The 21858-nt window shown below is 37.1% G+C and overlaps 1 long non-coding RNA gene across 4 annotated transcripts in view; it reads right to left on the bottom strand.

Moving 5' to 3' along the window:
- The window catches only part of LOC125156508 (uncharacterized), a 170287-nt gene that overhangs the window by 135057 nt on the left and 13372 nt on the right, over positions 1-21858 (bottom strand). For 3 of the 4 annotated variants that reach the window (XR_007148636.1, XR_007148634.1, XR_007148633.1), the window contains one exon: positions 14716-14943. The exons of the other annotated variant lie outside the window; for it this stretch is intronic. This is a non-coding gene — a long non-coding RNA (uncharacterized LOC125156508). Of the gene's footprint in view, positions 1-14715; positions 14944-21858 lie in introns of those variants that run through there. 4 annotated transcript variants of the gene reach the window in all.

A 21858-nucleotide genomic window follows, 5' to 3' on the forward strand; every position in this document is an offset into this window, starting at 1 on the left:
GGGAATTTGAGCTGCACATTGGGTGTACAGCTCACTTAAAAATAAATAGGGGCACCTGGGTGGCTCAGTCGGTTGAGCGTCCGACTTTGGCTCAGGTTATGATCTTGCGGTCCGTGAGTTCGAGCCCCACGTCGGGCTCTGTGCTGACAGCTCAGAGCCTGGAGCCTGTTTCGGATTCTGTGTCTCCCTCTCTCTGACCCTCCCCTGTTCATGCTCTGTCTCTCTCTGTCTCAAAAATAAATAAACGTTAAAAAAAATTTTTTTTTAATAATAAAATAAAAATAAAAATAAAAAAATGAAGAGAGAAGTAGAGATTACTGTGATGGTATAGCGCATAGGAAGGATTTGGGGCCTGTGGGAAGGTAAGCCTCCTAGAGGAAGTCCTTTCTAAGCTGAGATTTAAGTAATAAAGATGGCATTTCAGGCACAGGAGTGGGATGGGTGGGTGAGAATGGGGACCATGGAGGAGGAAGTGTTTATGCAAAATATTGTTAAATTCGAGGTACATTCCAGGAACTGAGTGTAATTCAATATGCTGAAGCACAGTGTGCAGGTGGAGTGGGTAGGGAGTGATTAAGAGCGAGGCTAGAGATATATACCCAATTACAGAGAGCCTTATAGAACAAGGTAAAAATTGATATGGGGGCAATGGGGATCCAATTAGGTTTTTAAGGAGAATGATCAATTGAAAAAGAGCAGTTAGGCATCAGTGTGAAGAATGCATTGAAGTGAAAATAGTGAGATTTGATAATTGGTTAGAAGAAGGTGGTGAAGGAAAAGGAAGCCTACTTTTCTCTAGTTTCCTGTTTTAAAGAGCTGGTGGATGATGTATCAGTTCTCTAGCAGGGAACCAGAGTCAGTTGGGCTACTGTTCTTGGCACTAAGTCATACTATCTCCCTTCTATCACAGATCATGCATGTTGTCTTGAGAGGGAAATTGGGGCAGCCAAAATGCAGCTACGTATTGGGAACCATAGTTGTGATTTGCCAAGTTAGTCCTGTTTTATGCCTATTGTCCTGACATCTCATCTGCTGAAGCATTTTTCTGGAGAAGAGTGTCCTGGTTTGGACCTTACTAATGGGTGACTTCCCTTAGAAAGAAAAATAAGTTAGCTCTTTTCTTGAACACAAATTTTACTAGGGTTGCAGTCATAAGCTAGTGTGTAAAAGGAATGAGTTGGCTAGAATAATATAGTAATGAATAATTCATTATTCATATCACTTATCTGAGTAAAATTACTGTAGGAGACATTCTAAGTTATAACTATCTTGATTGAAAAAAGTTCAAGTACTTGTTGAACCTGCCCATTTGAATTTTCACCCCAACCTGCCATTTTAATTTTTAAATTGTAAGTATAAGTTATTCTAAATATTCCAGAGAGGGTTAATAAACCATAGACATGGCTACAGTACTACACATGTTTTGAAGAGCTTTTTTTCACAAAGATATGATTTATTATAGGTAAGATTATTCTCAGGATATAGTTAAGGAAGCCCCATTATATCCTAAAGTAAATAGCTGATTTCAGGGCTACGGGAAAAAAAAAGATCTTCAGGATGTCTGAATTTGGTGAAACTATTCTATGGCTCTGTCTTAAAAATTATCTATCTAAATGTTTTTATCTATATACCTCATTTATATATTTATAGCCCATCTCTTTCCAAAAAATATGTAAGATAGCCACAAAAGACTCATCCACCACTAGAAAACATTTTTGCACAGAAGCTGATATGTTTCTAACTGCAAACTCTTTCAAAAGATAACTTATACAGGCTGCCTGGTTATTTCACTTTCAAACAGATTGTATTCCAAAAATGCATTTGAGGGTTGGCTCTTTGGAAGTTGGAATAAATTTTTCTTTCAGAAACACTATGATGGTTGAGTTCCTAGGCAAGTGCACAAAAACCTGGTTAATCTTATATATATACTACTTGCTTGAATTCTGGGTCCTACAGGCATTACTGAGGACAGCAGAATAAAGAGAGCTTTCCCCCCACTTTCTATATAAAGAGGAAAGTTCTAGAAAATTTGAACTCTATCTTGTTCTCTCCACCTTTTTCTCCCTGTTTCTTTCTCCTCCTGGTGATTCTTCAAGGTCCCAGTGATGTCCCAAGTCCTCACTACTTCCCTCCATTTGGGCCTGTTCCAATTCCTTGAAAATGTCCAATTTCCTAATGATTGCTTTGTTCTTCCTTAATACAACTCCCATGCTTTCAGTGTAGTTGTCTTAACTTCCCATTGAAACATTCTAGTTGTGAATAACTAATTAACTCTGGATATTTGAAGAGCTCTTTTAAAATATGAAGGGAATGTATATTATTTCAAACATTTATGTTTTGGGAGGAAGAGCGTAATGCAATTTAACAACAGGCCTCCAAAGTTTGATTCTTTTTTTTTCTTAATTTTTAAAAATCTTTCCAAAAACATTTCTTAACATTTATTTATTGGAGGGGGGGGGCGGAGGAGGGGCAGAGAGAGGGAGACAGAGGATCTGAAGCAGACTCCATGCTGTGAGTACAGAGCCCAATGTGGGGGGTCAGTCCATGAACTGTGAGATCATGACTTGAAGCGAAATCAAGAGTTGGCCGCTTAACTGACTGAGCTACCCAGGCAGCCCAAAATTTGATTCTTTAAATTCCTACTTTTATTTTTTTTACAATGTTTGCCCTTACTTTTTAACATTTGTTGTTGCCTTTACTTTTTTAAGTGAATGATAGCAATGATGAACATATCATTTTATAAAGTACATTGGTATAATTTTGAAACCTGTTAAGGTATTGTTCTTATTTAACAGGAAGGGAAGACAAGGCTCAGAGAAGCTAAGTAAGTATCTTGCTTAGAATCTCCAGCTCAGGCTGGAAAGGACCCAGGTTCTGAGATTCTGCTTTTGGGCCAGTTCTGCTGCATTCAACTGCCTCTCCAGTTTCCAAAGTTCCCAATATTTCCATGCTGACATTGAAGGTTCTAGCACTATTCGTGAGGGGAAAAGCTTAGAAAGTCAGGGATTTAGTGTAGGACTGTCATTCCTTGAAAACCATTTTTTGTCAGACTGTAGATGTGTTTCTTCTTGTAAGAAATAGTCATGTTGCTAATAGCTGACATAAACCTGAGATCTGGTCAGAATAGACGGAGGACGGGGCGCCTGGGTGGCTCAGTTGGGTGAGCGTCCGACTTCAGCTCAGGTCCTGGTCTCACCGTTTGTGAATTCAAGCCCTATATGGGGTCCTGCACTGACAGCTCAGAGCCTGGAGACTGTTTCAGATTCTGTGTCTCCCTCTCTCTCTGACCCTCCTCTGTTCATGCTCTGTCTCTCTCTGCCTCAAAAATAAATAAATGTTAAAAAAAAATTAAAAAAAAAAAAAAACAATAGATGGAGGAAGGGAGACATCAATAAATGGAAACTTTGCCCATTCAGAGGATATATTTATATTCATATATATATGCATATCAGAGAACATATATCAATATATACTATAATTGTTTTTCAATTTTCCATTACTGATGAGACAAATAATGTAAGCTATGAATGTCAGTATTTAGGAAACATTCAGAGATCGAGAACATACACTTGACCAAATCGTGAAGAAATGAAAAAAAGAAAAGGAGGTACAATCCAAGAGGCCATAATATTAATTGTTGTAATCAGAATTAAAATGAAGCCTGTCAAAATCAAATTTAGAAAGAGTCTGTATCTTTGGAAGAAAGAAAGCCTTATTGACAAGGTCTGATCATGCATTGGAAACTCTTTCCCTATTCCCTAATAACTTGTATGGATTTGTAAAGAGGATTTAGTTTACTTTCTCCTTTGGGGCCAATGTAACTAATCAGCAGTGAAAAAGATTACATAGGAAAACAGACATGCTCAGAAGTCCTAGCCACAGCTTTTGGCATGAAGCACCAAGGAGACCACTGAGACACCCCTTGGGGTGGTTAGAAGCATGAACCCTTGAAAATCTTGTTTTGGTCTGTCTAGTACTACAAGTGCTCTGAAAAAGCAATAGGGAAAGAACAGAAATAATTAACTCTCTCCATATTAAAAAAATTAAAGAGATAACTGAATTTAAAAATAATATTAGACAAACATTTATCAAAGCTTTCAACAAGGAAAAACTTTTGCAAACCTGAGATCTGGTCAAAATAGACAGATGAAGGGAGACATCTGTGATTAAAGGAACTGTGATTAAAGTAAGTTATTAGACTATTGCCAGCATTAAAAAAAAAAAAAAGTCAGATGATCTCGTGGGAAAGAAAGTTTTGGGAATGGGGGTGTGAAATGAGGAGAATGAGCTATGGAGGGCTGTGGTGGTTTTTTTTTTTTTTTTTTTAAATTGCTGATAATCTATCAAACCTAGATAGGAGAAAATCTCATCAATGAAAATGTTAATCCATTTACTTTAAACTAGGCTAGAACTTGAAGTAGGCAGATAGGTTAGACTTTATCATTATTTGGGAGTGATTGGATATACTTGTAATTCAGAACCTCCTCAAAGAATGCTGAGGTTAAACTGGAGCCATTTTTCATTTTGTTTTGGGAGCTAGGGAAACTTGTTTGTCTAGAAGCATACTGGGTCTTACTGAGGTATAGGAAAATACACTAAGATTAATTTACTGTACTACATGTTATTAGTAAAATAAAGATTCTAAAATCAAAGATCTGGGGTACCTGGGTGGTTCAGTCATTTGAGTGTCAGACTCTTGATTTCGGCTCAGGTCATGATCCCAGGTTCCTGGGATCTAGCCCCATGTCAGCATGAAGCCTCCTAAAGATTCTTTCTCTCCTTCTGCCCCTCTCCCCCTCTTGCACTCTCTAAAATTTCAAAAGTAAATTTTTTTTAATAAAATAAAAAATAAAATTGAAGACCTATTTGTATGCAATGGTTATTTGTAAAAATCTTTACTCAGTTAATCTGTCATTACTTAGACGTAAAAATGCTGTCTCTGTAACCTTAATTCTAGTGCAAAAAATGATTTTGTTCTGATATTCTCTATCAATATACTTTGCTTTTGCCAGCATATAATTCTCATAGTTTGATAAAGGAGCTTCTTTTGTATTTAAAGGATATCTTTGAATAAAAATAATATATATATTATGTTTTGGATCAATTTACATTCAAATCCTTTACCTTTAGATTTAAGCTAAGAGCTCAATAATTTTTGAATAAGTGAGTTTAAGACCAAGGTAAATTTTTTAGAAGGGCAGATTTAGTTAGCCACGATAGGTGATACAGTACAGATACAAAGAGCATCCCACTGGCAGCAGAGTAAGTCAATATAGTCCTCTTAGTGCAATAAGGCCCAGAGGGGTGTATTAAAACTCAAAAGTCTTTATAGTATTTACTGTACAGGTTTACTAAATTTGTCCAGTTCATTATTTTATAACGTCTCCACAATTTCTATCTCCAAAATATGTCTTAAGTATGTCTACTTCTTGGAGCACCTGGGTGGCTCAGTCAGTTGGGCATCAGCTTTGGCTCAGGTCACGATCTCACGGCTTGTGACTTCAAGCCCTGTGTTGGGCTCTGTGCTGACAGGTCGGAGCCTGGAGCCTGCTTCAGATTCTGTGTCTCCTTGTCTTTCTGCCCCTCCCCCACTTGTACTCTGTTTCTCCCTCTCAAAAATAAATAAACATTAAAAATATATATATTTGTCACAATTTATAATGACTTTGTTTCCTTCTAACTTACTGGTGTTTCTGTCTTTTCCCTCTAGACCCAGGACCACAGACTATGCCCATCTTGTTCTGATGAATGCCCAAGTACCTAACATAGAGCCTGGTGAATTTATGAGAATTCATAAATGAAGAAATTAACAATAACCCTATAACGTGGACAGGCTTTTCAAAGAGGCAAAAATCACTTACTAATAATCACCCACCAGTGAAGTAGTGACCCAAATAAAAGTTAAGCCTTTATGATTGATAGTTTGGGGTTCAGTGAATGGCTGAATGATAGTTTGGGGTTCATTCACTGAATGGCCACTGGCTGTTTCTTCCTCTTGCCACACACCTTTGTTGAAAAAATTACTTACTAATAGGAAAAAAACTGAGAATAGTCATGGAGCATGAAGAATACACATGATAAATTTGTTATTTTCTATACATGAGCAATGAGTAGACCAAATATAATATCTGCAAAGTATGCAAAAATTAGACTGGAGAAGGCCTTGAACTTCAGGGTAGAAAGTCTAAATTTTATTTGGGAAATAATGAGCAGCCTGTGAAGGGTTCAGAATAGAGAAAGAATATTTACCAAACAGAACTTTCGAATATGCAAAATGTGTGAGGTTAGTGTATCATAGGGATATATGGAAGGATACCCTCTAAGGGACATACTGCTATTTGATTATGTGCTTGGTCAAATCACGTCCTTCCTGTACAGTGTCAAGATGATGAAATGAGGAGAGTCCAGAACCAGAGAAGAGGTATCCCTGTTCGAGTCCCATCACTAACTACCTACCAAAGGTTGTCATATATCCTGAGTCTTTCTAACCACTCAGATGAATGGCTTGTGTTAAATAACCTCTAAGCTTCCGATTCTAGCATTGAGGAAAGTGCATAGTGAGCACTAAACACATACTTACCTATTAAGAGAATTAATGAATAAATAAATGGAACCTATAACTACATTTGTCACATTTCAATATGTATAGTTCCTTATAGAAACTTTGACATTTCAGAAGAGTATGAAGAAGGAAACAAATCACACATAAATCTCTGCTCCTCCCGTTCTCTCTCTTAAAATTAATTAATTAATTAATTAAAAATAAATAAAAAATACAATATAAAATTATATGTGCCCCTGTACCATCTTTTTTAAAAACCATCTTAGTACAATCATTTTGTCATATTACTAAAAATTCTTCAGAAGCATGGTTTCTAATATCAGTAAAATAGTGATATACTTTTTTTTTTTAATTTTTACTTATTTTTGAGAGACTGAGAGAGAGACACAGAGCATGAGCAGGGGAGGGGCAGAGAGAAAGGGAGAAATAGAATCTGAAGCAGGCTCTAGGCTCTGAGCTATCAGCACAGAGCCTGATGTGGGGCACGAACTCACAAACTATGAGATCATAACCCGAGCCAAAGTCCGATGCTTAACTGACTGAGCCACCAGGTGCCCCTGGGTACTCTCTTTTTAAATGAACCAGTACCTGGGGCACCTGGGTGGCTCAGTTGGTTCAGTGTCTGACTCTTGGTGTTGGCTGAGGTCATGACCTCACGGTTGGCAGGATCAAGCCCTACATCCACCTCTGTGCCAACAGCATGCAGCCTGCTTGGGATTCTCTCTCTCCCTCTCTCTCTGCCCCTCTCGGCTGGTGTGCGCAGGCTCTCTCTCTTAAAATAAATTAAAAAAAAAAAAAAAGAACCAGTATCTCACTCCATGCCCATCAGTCATCTGAAGTGACCTGTTGAGCATACACTGTGTGTTGTACATGAATACTACCCTCAAACTCAGGGCGTTCCCCCCAATTTTATTTTCCTAGTATTTATTACTCATCTTTTTACCCTGGGAAGACATCCTGGACTTTTACAATGTCAGCAGAATTATGTATTCCCTCCTCTGTATTCCCATTTCACTGCGTTTATCATTCTATTACTATAACTTTTATATCATAATTAGCTATCTATTTCCTTCTGTTAATTATGGGCTCCCAGAGGGCAGAGACGATTGTTCATCCTTGTGTCCTCAGGGCCTAGGACAGGGCCTGGAACTAAACTGGGTTGGGTTTGGTTTGGTTTAAATCTCAATTTCAATGTATCCTGTCGTATAAATAGCCATCTGTCAGAAATTTTCACCTTTCAGGACTTACCATCGTTTCAGCTCTACATACCTAAAAGTATTAAAACTCCTAGCTCCTCCTACAAGAAAACAAACAAAAACATCCCTACTCCTTCTGTAAGAATATTTCTCCTTGTTCTTGGTACCTTATTATCTTGGTCAAGCTTTAAACCTTGAAATTATTTTGACTATATTTGGTTGCTTATTTCCAGTAACAATTTATTCTTTCCACAAATATATGCGGAGTGCTGCTTTAGGCCATGCCTTGTTCTGGGTGCTGGGTCTATAATAGCAAACAGGACAGACATGATTCCTTATCTTTTGGAGCTTACTTTCTAATGGAAGGAGGCAGTTAATAATGAAGCTGAGGAGAAAAATATCAGATAATGGTTAAGTGCCTCGTGGAAAATTAGAACAAAATCATAAGTAGAGGGTAACTACTTTAGGTTGATCATCAGGAAAGGCCTCCCTATAGCATATTTCTCCTGTCTCTCCCCTTTCTTTCTAGTCCTGCCAACAGGCCCTCCTCACTTCATGCCTGCATCAGCGTAATAGCTTAATGGATAGGCTTCCTGGCTCCAGAATTAACTCTATATCTTACCACTAAATTGATCTTCTATTTGATTGTTGTGGGAAAGACAGGATAAGATCCATGGAAAATTGTAATTTTCTCCTTTGTTAAGCACACAGATAACAGCCTAAATTACAGAACTCAGATCCAATTTTTACTCACCAAACAAAAAAACTTAATTACTCATTAAGCTAATAAGGCATTAAAACTGGAGAGATCTCTTTGAATTTAGGCTCAGAAACCTATCTGATTAGTATTTAGGGAGAAGGGATTCAGAATTATACCCTGAAGGGAGCAAAGATTGACTCCTTTTTCTTTAACTACTGAGGCCAGACAGAAAAGAACATTCATGGAGCTCCAGCTAGATGCTATGAACTGTACTGTTTTATTATCCTTCTATTACTTAAACCTCAAGATAACCCTCTAAAATAGATATAATTAGTTAACTTGCTTCAAATCTCCACAATTAGCAAGTGGTAGATAGTACAGTGACTAGCACTCAAGTTTGGGTAGAAACCCTAACTTTACAAATTGTTTGGTTATAAGTGATATCCTGAGAAGCAAAAACAAGAACTACAAATCAGCTGAAAGAGTGGTACCTAGAATAATTATTTTATTTACATAATAAATGAATAAACAGATGAGAACAGGCAGAAAAATTTATACCCAAAGTAGTCATTTAGGGAAGTGGGCAGGGGATAGAATTAACCAAAGTTAAAGATACTTATCTATTCATCAATGCAACAAATAGTCAGATGCTGTGTTCGGCACTAGGGACATTGTTTCTTTCTCTTGAACCTGATGAGCTAGTGGGCCAGTAGATATTAATATATATGTGCTTTGAAACAAAAGCACAGGCTACATTGAGAGTTGGAGACCTGAACTATTCTAGAGGGTCCTTAGCAATTGACATTTAGGTTGGAATCTGAAAAGTAAATTGGAGTTTATCAGGCAAGTAAGCAGCTATTGAGCATTGAAGACAGAGTGAACATTACATTCTATATTGTACCATTACATCTTAAGGCAGAAAGCGTCACAGTATTTGAAAACTGGAAGGGAACCACTTTGGGTGGAACATGAAAAAAGAGAGGGGCTGGGGCGCCTGGGTGGCGCAGTCGGTTAAGCGTCCGACTTCAGCTAGGTCACGATCTCGCGGTCCGTGAGTTTGAGCCCCGCGTCAGGCTCTGGGCTGATGGCTCAGAGCCTGGAGCCTGTTTCCGATTCTGTGTCTCCCTCTCTCTCTGCCCCTCCCCCATTCATGCTCTGTCTCTCTCTGTCCCAAAAATAAATAAACGTTGAAAAAAAAATTAAAAAAAAAAAAAAAAGAGAGGGGGACGTAGAGTAAGGGAGATTGTGCAGGGACTTAAAGATTTTGAGCTTTATCTTAAGAGTAATAAGTAGACATTAAAGGGTTTTAAACCAGAGAAGGAAACACCAGATTTGTATTTTAAGAGACCACTATGTCTGCTTGCTGGAAAATAGGAGGGAAATCAATTTGAATGCAGAAAGACTACTAGGGACAGGATGGGTGGGTGGTGTCATTACAATAGCACAGAATATATCTCACTGGATCAGAGAGAACTGGGATGGATTCAAGAAGTATTTAGGAGACAGAATAGATAGGACTTGGTGACAGATCGTATTAGCATATGAGAGATAGGAAGGCTTCTGGAATTATTGGCCATATTTTCAAAGTAAGTAAGAAGGTGTTGTTAACTAGTGGCACTGGGACCCCAGATGGAAGAAGAGTGTGGGGAGTGAATACCATAAAGAAGTAAGCAGCTGAAGAATGTTTGGGATGGGCTGTATATTATGCCCACTGTGATAAAGGAAAGTTTGGAACTCATTGGCTGAGAATAGTAATCTCTAATTTCTTTTTCAGAGAGGGGACCCTGGGGCTATGGGACCCTGCCCTCCTGGGGAGAGTGGGGTAGGGGCCAGATTGCTCCTAGTTACAGGTCCCTGGGCTAAGCTTTTTTTTTTTTTTTTTCCATGCCTATTAGTAAAAATAAATTTTTAGTAAGTAGTCCCATAAATTATACTTATAATTCACCAAATATTGGTAATCTCTACGTTGATTTATTTTATAGATAAAATAAGTAGAAATAAAAATGATATCAATTTCTTCATATACCCCAATAAATCATAATACTGTAGACGTTAACTCACTCGAGTGTTTTGAAAAACAAGGTATTATTATTTCAGACATACAACTCCTGGAAGAACCAAAGCCACCCTAAATATTTTAATTTAAATAAAATAAAATAAAATTTTAATTTAATTAAATTGGTGGCCCAGTCAGTTAAGTGTCCAACTCTTGATTTTGGCTCAGGTCATGATCTCACCATTTGTGAGTTCAAGCCCCACTTCGGGCTCTTGCACTGACAGTGTGGAGCCTGCTAGGGATTCTCTCTCCCTCCCTCCTCTTTCTGCCCCTCCCCTGCTCACACACTCTCTCTAAATAAATAAATAAATAAATAAACCAACCAACCAACCAACCAACTAACTAAAAAAAACAACCAATCAAACAAACTAGATAACAAAGGAAAGCCTATCAAATACTGGGGTGCCTGGATTGCTCCGTCAGTTGAGCCTCTGACTCTTGATTTCAGCTCAGGTCATGACCCCAGGCTCATGGGATGGAGCCCCATATCAGGCTCTGCACTGATTGTGGAACCTGCTTAAGATTTTCTTTCTTTCCCTCTGCCCCTCTCTCTTGCTCATTCTCTCTCTCTAAAACAAAGGGAGAGATAAACAAACAAAAAACCATCAAATACCTTACCCAAACTGAGAGGCTACCACCCTGGAACCCAAATAGCAACTCTAGAAAAGTAACCAATCAAAGACAGGTTGCTCCCAGCAGACACATAACAAACTTCAAATTCACAGGCTACTAAAGTGGAAGTACATGTTTATTAGCTGGCACTGTTTTAGCTGCAAGAGACAGAGATACAAATTTTAACCTGTTTAAGAAAAAAAGGGGAATTAATTAGGAGGGTTCTGGAGTGTTTTATGGGACCTAAAGAGAGTAACATGGTGAATCAAACCCAGGAACTTGAATCACACCAGTCCCTACATTTTCAAGTCTCTGTTCTTTTATATATCTTCTTTCTTCCTTTTATATTAATTACTTTAATTTTCATAACCTATGAAGTAGATACAACTAACATTTCCATTTTATGGATGAGGACGATGACCCTGAGTAGGTTGTTCAAGGTCATAAACTTAAGAAAGTGGCATAGCCAGGATTCAAACCCTAGCCATCTATTGCCAGGGTCCATTAACTTTCTATTATGGAATATTTTAAAGATACACAAAAGTGGAAAAACTAGTACAATTAATCCTATGCATGGACTAATCTAGCTGTGACAATCTAGGATACACACACACACACACACACACACAAGGCTATAACAATCATAAACTTATGCTCACTTTGTTTCATATATACCCCTACCAATTACTCCCCATTGGTACTGATTATTTTGAAGGAAATCCCTTAATTTCATTTCATCCATAACTATTTCAGTGCGTACCTCTGAAGGAGAAATTTTAACATGATGGCAACACCCGTATTAGTCCTAACAATTAACACTTTCTTGACATCATCAAATATCCAGTCCATGTTAAAATTTCTAGTTGTTTCATAACTTTTTTTTTCTATAGGTGATTAATTTCTATTGGGATCCAAGTGGTATCCAAACATTTCATTTGATTGCCATATCTCTTAAGTCTCTCTCTCTCTCTCTCTCTCTCTCTCTTTTTTAAGGGCCTATACTTATTTAGATAAGACCTAAATAGTTATATTTGAAGTAGAAATTGACAGATGGCATAAGACATAGAGAACTAAAGTAAAATGGGAATTCAGAAATAACTTTTGGTGACAGTTACCAAGAATAATATTCTCGATCTAAAAAAAAAAAAAAAAAATTACAGGGCACCTGGGTGGCTCAGTCAGTTGAGCATCCAACTCTCAATTTTGGCTCAGGTCATAATTCCAGGGTTGGGGGATTGAGCCCTGTGTTGGGCTCCACATTGAGTGTGGAGTCTGCTTAAGATTCTCTCTCTCTCTCTCTCTCTCTCTCTGCCTCTGCCTGTCTCCCCCACCCCACTCATGCTCTCTCTCTCTCTCATAAAAGAAAAACAAAAATACAGCGGAAGAGTACACGATGCCTATTAACATCCCTTGTAAAAGACAAAGAATTCTTATACCTTGTTGTCTTTGAAAAAGAGAGAGAGAGCATGAGTAGGGGAGGGGAGTAGAGGGAGAGAAAGAGAGAGAGAGAATTTTAAGCAGGCTGATATGCTGGCAGTAAGTAATGATCACTGTCCACAGCAGCAGATAAACATAATATGAGCCACATATGTAATTTTAAATGTTATAGTACCCTTATTTGTAAAAAAGTGAAAACAATTTTAATAATATATTTTATTTAACTCAGTATGTCGAAAATACTGTCATTTTGATATTTAACTAAAAATCATTAATGATATATTTTATATTCTTATTTTCATACTAATTTTTCAAAGTCTGGTGTATTTTTTCTACTTATAGCTGGTAGGTGTTACAGTCTGCTTGCCCTGGCCCATGAGAGCAGACTGTGAGCATCTCATCCCATCTACATTTAGGACATTCCACTGGTAGCTCAAAATGGCTATGGTGACAGTATTTACACCACAGCAAACATCACAAAGCAGGGTTTTTTCCACCTCAGAGAGCCAGTTATTAAACACTTAACAGTATACCACTGGTTAAATCACATCTCATTTCGGACCATCCCCATTTCAAGAGCTCAATGACTATGTACGGCTAGCAGATATTGTATCACTTAGCCCATTATGGGGCATGGAGTTGAGTGTAATCTATTCTATCATTTCTTCTCTGCTAATTAGCTAGAATAGTCCTACAGAGAAAAATTTTCCTCGTTAACTTTTTAGTTATCCTAATGTATAGTAAATTCAAGGAAGGCAACATACAGCCTCAATTATTTTCCTTTATTAACTAGTATTCACAATAATGAGTTGATTCCACAGCAAAAGTAACCAATTAGTATTTTTTGGTAGCATTATGAGTTCATAGATTCCAACATATTTGATCGTTTCAATTCATTGCATTTACTATTTTTATTAATGCTCATATTGTCCCATCTTTGGCCACTGGAGGCTTCTTTAAGTTCAGAACCCACATTTTAGACTGCTAAGCCACCATTAACACCAACCAGACTTTATGTCTTTTAATTTCAACCATTAGAAAGTAATTGACCTTATTTTCTAGATCAAAAGTACAAAAAGCTTGGGATTCATTGACCTAGCTTGTTTCAAGGTCCCGCCACTATGTACAGCAATGTCACATGGGAACTTGGCAACTCTGTTAGGAATCAAGGGTGAGGCTATCCTAGAAGAACAATCACTTGGTAGACAAAACAATAGATGTCCACCATCACATATTTAAAAGATTACCCAGAAAATTTTAAAGCACATCATCCTTTTCATGTCATTGATTGGTTGCTTTGTTTATTCATTCAACACATATCTATTAAGAATCTGTGATATTCATGGAACTATTATTCTGACTGTAAAAGTTAGTTTAAAAAAAACATAAACCTATGTGAAATTCTTATTTTGTTTTATTTTTATAATTTTTTTCTTTTTATTTGTTGCTGTTATGCGTTTATTTTTTTTTTAATTTTCCCTATGTGAAATTCTTGAATCCCCAAAGATGTTTGACTCTATCAAACTGAAAGAGAATGAGTGTTAAAAACATTGATGTCCTTTAGAAAGTACTCATAGGCTCTTTAGAAAGTAGCACAGAAGGCATAATTGCACATATGTAAGGAGACAGAGAGCATCTTTTTGTTTCATGTGAGTTCAAAAAAGAGGCACTTTTACTCAGATTGTCCCTGAGATATGAAAACTAAATTTTACATTAAATGACCTCATTTAAAATTTTCTATGCCAAAATTAAATGGGACAACAAAGAGTTCTAACAGAGCAAGTGTGGCCCCTCCAACTTCTTAGTATCCCCTCAATGAAATCTCTGAGAGCAGTAACATTCATCCAACATCCCTGCTAATCAACTGGAGATTGGGCAGATGAGTATTTTAGTCATGGTCATATGCTTGTATAATCTTCAGTGAGCAAAATATGAAGAACCTATTTTCTAGTAAAAATAGAATGCACAATAACCAAAACATTCAAAGAATGAATTGTTAAAATTCACCAGGTACTCCAAAACAAGCAAAGAAGTACTTTCAGGATTTTCTTTTTAAAAACAAAAATATCAGCAAACGTTTCAAAACTGAAACTTAACTGACCTTAAAATTGTAGTTGTCTTGAAAAAAAGAAAAATTGTAGTTGTCTTATAATATTTATGGTTTTTTAATAAACTTGTACATTTGTAGACAATTTAACAAACAAACACAACCATAAAACATGCTAGCAGGGAAAATAATTAACCTGAGGGAATAAATGGGGAAAGTTACCAAGCAAAAGAAAGCCTAGATTCCAAGATTCCTCCAAATAGGAAATTGTTATCCTGTTCATTTTATTTTAGAATCTTGCTTCTTTTTTGTGGGTGGTGGCTACCGGGAAGTCTAGGAGATAATGTAAGGAAAATAAAAATATTATGGATTATATTTAAATTTTGTCATTCAAAATAGAAATAACATTGAGAGAAAAAATGTGTACTTTTAGAACTCAAATGATGTGTTTTATTGAAAACTGTCAATAAAGGAAAGAATATGGTATAACTAGTCATTCTTTTTATTTTTGTAATACTGATGACTCTAATTGTCCTGTGCTTTGAATAACAGTATACATTCCTGGAGATTTTCCTTCTAAGAGGTACCTGTACTTATCTGGGAAATGTTTTTTCAGTCTAATATTTAGACTTTCATTTACAAGTGTGCTACTTAGCAATTCTGATTTGGTTAGCAACATTTAAATATATTACTTAGTCATTTATGATAATTTAGCACTAAAGATAAATAATCATACTTATTCATATTTGCTATATTCATTTGAATTATAGACTTCAGTGATTTTTAGGGGACTTGAAAGTATAAATGAGAGTTATTCTCCTGGTTTGGTCACTATATTTTATGTTATCAGTACCAATATAATCTGTTGCAAATTCAAGTTGATGATACTATTGCTTCTAATTGTATTCTATTGTATACACTAATAATAATACACTGTCATTTTTTCAGTCAACATCTACAGAAAGATTGCCAGTGTAATAGACTATGTTAGTGTGTTATAGGCACAAAAGTAGATATGACATAATGTTCCTTTGGAGAGTTCATAGTGGTGGTGCAGAAAAATCCATACCTAGCCATATTAACATAATGTGATAAGGGGCAAAGATAGGCAGGGGTCTTGGGTATTACAAAGGCACAAAGGTGTGTGTGTGGGGGGGGGGGGTAGGTCGGTAGGTAGGTAAAAGACTTTCTAGGAAGAGATGATAACTGAGGTAGGTTTTATGAAAGAATTAATTAAATGATGAGAAAGAAGGAGGGTGCTCCAGACAGAAATAGCGCCACTGCTAGAGAGCAAAGTGAAAGATAAGAAGTAGAGGGAGATGATAAGAGATTAAAATAGAAAGTCAGATGGAGGCCAGATCATAGAATTATTGAATTCCATGTTAAGGAGCTTGAACTCAATCTCACAAACGATGATTCACTGAAATGTTTAAATAGGGAAATGAGGGGCGCATGGGTGGCTCAGTCGGTTGAGCGTCTGACTTCGGCTCAGGTCACGATTTCACGGTTCGGTTCGTGGGTTTGAGCCCCGCATCGGGCTCTGTGCTGACAGCATAGAGCCTGGAGCCTGCTTCGAATTCTGTGTCTCCCTCTCTCTCTGCTCCTCCCCCACTCATGCTCTGTCTCTCTCTCTCTCCTTCAAAAAATAAATAAAATAGTTTAAATAAATAAATAAATAAATAAATAAATAAATAAATAAATAGGGAAATGAGATAGTAAGCTATAGACAGGGCCAGACCAGAGACTAGAAGTGTAGTTAAGAGGATGTCATAGTATTCAGCATGAGAGCTGATGAGAGCCTGAACTAGGAGAGTGATAGCAGAGTTGGGGGTAGGAAAAGGATTCAAGAACTAGTTAGGAGGTAAACTGCATAAGAGTTGGTAATTGATTGAACATGGGACATAAAGAAAATGCAAGAGTTAAGGACAATTGTGAAGCATAGCACCACACCAAGTACAACAGAGAATACAGGAGAATGAATAGGCTTCACAGGAAGTGATGGCTTCAATAATTTTAGATTTGAGTGTGAAGTGTAACTGTATCATATACATAGCAGCCAATCAGCGCTCTGCAGAATGTTTTGACATATAGCTCTAGACTTGATGTCATTACCAAGTGGCAGTTAAAACCATGTCAATGGGTCAAGCAACTCAGAATGTAGTGAGAATTTTTCCCTCTCAACTCACTGTGAAATTATACTTTTAGAGTGCTTATCTCCACTTTTAACTGTGAACTTTAGATCCAGTACCTATCATGAGTGGATCAATCTACTTGATTCATCATTGATTTATGTATCTTTGAGGTTGTCTTCAGAGTCTAGACATGGAGGCTTATGTTAAGTGAAGAAGCACAAAACAAAACAAAGACAAGCAAAGTATCTAAAATTAAATGTATTGGCAATTCTTCAGGATTATTTCTTACATTCCAGTGGCTCAACAATAACCCCCACCATATTGATTTCTTGTGGAACTTTTAAAGTAGCAGCTGAATTCTTTGATTAGTTGAAAGCAACTCTATTATTTTTGTTGACTTTTAAGTTAAATCAAAACTATTTTCTGTGCAGGCTTCAAGGAAAGAACATGAATAAAACTCTTACAATGACATTTCAGAATCATGTGTGGCAACCATGCAGATTAGCACTGACACACTTTCCAAGAGCTACTAAAGACAGCCTTTATGCAACTGGGCAAAATGAGTGGGTGAATAGTTTTGTGTGTGTGTGTGTGTGTGTGTGTGTGTGTGTGTGTGTGTGTGTGTGTTTCATTTTATTTTTTTTTAATTTACATCCAAGTTAGTTAGCATATAGTGCAACAATGATTTCAGGAGTAGATTCCTTAATGACCCTTACCCATTTAGCCCAACCCCCCTCCCACAACCCCTCCAGTAACCCTTTGTTTGTTCTCCATATTTAACAGTCTCTTATGTTTTGTCCCCCTCCCTGTTTTTACATTGTTTTTGTTTCCCTTCCCTTATGTTCATCTGTTTTGTCTCTTAAAGTCCTCATACGAGTAAAGTCATATGATATTTGTCTTTCTCTGACTAATTTCGCTTAGCATAATACCCTCTAGATCCATCCACATAGTTGCAAATGGCAAGATTTCATTCTTTTTGATTGCCGAGCAATACTCCATTGTATATATATACCACATCTTCTTTATCCAGTCATCCATCGATGGACATTTGGGCTCTTTCCATGGTGTGTGTGTGTGTGTGTGTGTGTGTGTGTGTGTGTGTGTGTGTAAGTGGAGCCATGACCTCTGAGATTTTCTGTTGTTTTCACTATGATCTATAAACTGAACAAAGTGCTATTTTCTTTCTCACAGAAGCAGTCCATTACTTGTCTGGCACTAAGGCACTGTATCGGAATGAAGCCATAGCTCCTGTTGCTTTTAATGGCAAATACGGGCTACCTGTGCCTCCTTTCCTATGTCCCATGTCCAAGGTAAACAATTTGATATAGCAATTCACAGTTCTAATTTTTGAAAATTCTAATTTGCCACAACATTTTTTCATGATCTAGGACCCTGCTTCAGAATCCTTCTAATCACATTGCTAAGCAGTAATTAAATTACCACCAGTCAACTGGAGCTGACAAGCAAGAAGGAACTTGAGTGCTACTGCTGGTCAAGACCTTCCTTTTCCACATTTGACTTAAGGCAGGCATCAAGTGTGATTTTCCTTGAGATAAAAAAGTGAACTGAGAATATAAAGATAACCAGAACTGTGTTCCTTCTTCAAGGAGCTCACAGTGGAGTAGGGGAGATAGACATGTGAAATAACTGAGGATCCTTCACACTAACGGTTTAATCTGACTCTACGGTTTAACCAAGAAAGGGGAGATGAAAAAGAACAGATGCTTCATCTATGTCACCCTATGCAAGTACATGGAGTACAGAGCTTTTACCTCCTACCCAAACTGAAACCAAGGCAGGTAAACTTATTTCATTCAATCACCTAAAGGTATTGAGAATAATCTCTTTGAAATGTCACAATCAACATGGATTTAATGTTAACAATAAATACAAAAATTTAGCCGGTTACACATAAATAGCCAAAATAATTGGTTTACTAGAAATCCTGTATTTGACATGAAGTCCAAGCATAGCACTGGGATACATAAAGTTACCACATAAAAATTTAAGAGAATTTCTTCCATGATCCTCAAAGTGAATCTCAAAAGCACATCTAGCAACGGACTCCACAGTTAAAGAAGGATGTGGAGAAAGTGGAAGGGATTTGAGAGTCACAGAGATGATTAAAGGGTTGGGAAGATGGGAGCTAGAAATTATTTAGCCTAAGTTAGAGAAGACTACCGGGTTTCTTAATAACAGTATTCAAGCAGAGGAAGGGTTGTTATATACAAGATGATGAACAGCTGCTTTCTATCTCAACTGGAGAGTGGACAGAGGAAACAGACTTTGAATACAGCATGATATACCTAAGTTAGACATAAAGAAGAACATTTAAGAATGGGGATCATTGGATAAGAGACCTCAAGATCCTCTTATTATTTTTTTAATGTTTACTTATTCATTTTGAGAGAGAGAGAGAGAGAGAAGGCACATGTGTGAGCAGGAGAGGGGCAGAAAGAGAATCCCAAGCAGGCCCAATGCTGTCAGTGTAGAGCCATACAGGGGGCTCGATCTCACAAAGTGTGAGATCATAGCCTGAGTGGAAATCAAGAGCCGGATGCTTAACTAACTGAGCCACCCAGGCACCCCCAGGATCCTCTTATTGTACCTATTCCTTAAATGATGCTGTTTCACAGGGTCCTTTTCAAATTCTTTATCTCTTTTCACTTTATATGTTGTCCTTAATTTATTTCATTTACTCTGATTTAAATTACCTAGTATAAGCTGATAATCCCCAACATACATCTATATATCTTTTTCTCTATATCTCCAATCCAGACCACTTTGCAAATGGCCTCCTGGACATCAGGCTTCTGTCTTTTACTTGTTCAACTGTCATAACTGATAACCCTGTCTCTCTAGTCTTCAATTCCATTCTCTGGTCTATATGATGTTCTGAACCTTGGTTTCAGCTGAGGTCATGATCTCACAGGTTTGTGAGATCGACCCCTATGTCGGGCTCTGTCCGCACAGGGCCCACTTGGGATTCTGTCTCTGCCCTTTCTCCACTCATGGGCGCACATGTTCTCTCTCCTCCAAAATAAATAAATAAACTTAAACAAAAGATTTAAATAAATAAATATATATATATATATATATATATATATATATATATATATATATTAAAAAGCAAGTCCAGTCATTTCCCTGCTTACAATTTTCTGACAGACCCCATCATTTACTTGCTTTCCAACATTTTATCCCTTAACCTATCCAATATCATCCCTGTCACTCACCAAATGTTATTAATTCCAAGATAATTTCACCCCTTTCATCCCACTCTGTCTTTACAAGTCTGTGCTTTTTTAAGTCTCTGTATTATTCACTCTTCCTAGAACACACTTATCTCCTTCTTTCTCTGGTTCAGCTTCAGTTCTAGGAATTTTTCATTGACCTTACCACATTGGACTAGTGGCCATGAATAAATGCTCATGAATTTCCATAAAAACTTGCCTTGAATAATTTAATGTTGTAGTCAGTATTAATAAGAGCGTTTCCAGACTTCAGGTTCAGTAATTGCTCATTTAGAAAACATTTAAGTAGCTTGCTAACAGAATCTAATGATCAACCTTCAAAAGTTGTATATATCAGACTATTGTGTTTATCACACTAGCCTCAGGCTGCTGTTCGTCTGACACTTCTTGCAGCATTTCCTCTGGCATTTCCATACCACTCTCCCATTACCGTACTAGTGCCTTTTCTCCATCTCTTAGGCTGGCACAATTATTGATACATATTTAGACACTTTATGTGCAGCCTCTTGAACTCATTTCTTACAATACTTCTATGAGGCAGGTAGTGTGCTCACTTTACAGATGAGAAAGTCATCACCTGTCCACAAACAACATATATGTATGTGCATGTGTGTGTGTGTGTGTGTGTGTGTGTGTATACACACACATGTATATTCTATGGGCTCTGGCCTACCTAACATGTCCTCTTAAATACCTCAAAAGAATCTCAAAATGAAATTTCCAAAACATGAATTCATAACTTTACTCCCAAATCTTGCTCTTCTGATGTTACCTGCTTAGTGAATAGTGGACACTTAAGAGTCATCCTCCACACTTTGCTCTCTTTTAATCCCCATATCCAATCCATCCCCAATTTATATATATAAGATTTTCTTCCTAAATATTTCTTAAATTTGTCCAGTTCTCTCCAACTTTACCATTATTAGCTGAGTCCAAGTTTTCATCATCTCTTATAACATCCCCTATATCCTTTGGTCTTCTTCTTATCCATTTTCTACAGCCAAGAGGATCTCAAAATCCAAATCTAATCATGGTACTTCACGCTGTCCCTTCCTCCCACCTCATTTAAAAGCTCTTTAGCAGTTTCCCATTGTTATCAAAAAGACAAACTTAAAACTGCTATTCAATGGATCACATCCATGCATCTCAAATTCACCTATTCTCACATCCTGCTCCCCTTCCTCAATTGCTCCAGGCACTCAGGATTGCTTTCTGTCCTTCAAACCCGTGACGACACATTGTTCTGCAGGCCTCAGCACAGACTGGAAAGCCATCTCTCTTCTCCATTTCACCAAGTTAACTTTTAATCATCCTTCAGATACCACTTTCCTGGAGAAATCTTCTCTGACTACCCTCAAAAACCAAGTCTAATCTTTCTATTTCTAAAAGCCCATTTGTTTCCTTCTTCTCTTCTTTATATTTGTTTTTGTGATGATTTGAATATCAACCTCCTCCATTAGATTGTAAGCTTCACGAGAGCAGGAACTGTTTATTCTTGTTCACCATTTTATCTCTAGTACTTATCTCTACTACCTGGCATGCAGTGTTGGAAAAGTTGAATAAATTAATTTGTTGATTTATATTTGGTAAGCACTGATCTAAGTGCTTTACATATATACTTTCATTAAATTTTCACAACAGACTTACCAGGTTACTACCTTTCTATTATTAACTCCATTTAGAAATGGGAAAAACAGGGTCTAAAGATATTAGGTAATTTTCCCAAGACTCACAAGTTGAAAAGTTAAATCCTCTACAGTAAAACTATATGCCCAACATTTTGTGGATACCTTTGGAGACATTAATGTATTAATTAATGTAACACTGAGCACATGAGCAGGAAGAAGTCTCTGAATCATGAA

Source organism: Prionailurus viverrinus, chromosome F2 (genome assembly GCF_022837055.1).
Source record: "Prionailurus viverrinus isolate Anna chromosome F2, UM_Priviv_1.0, whole genome shotgun sequence".
NCBI lineage: Eukaryota > Metazoa > Chordata > Mammalia > Carnivora > Felidae > Prionailurus > Prionailurus viverrinus.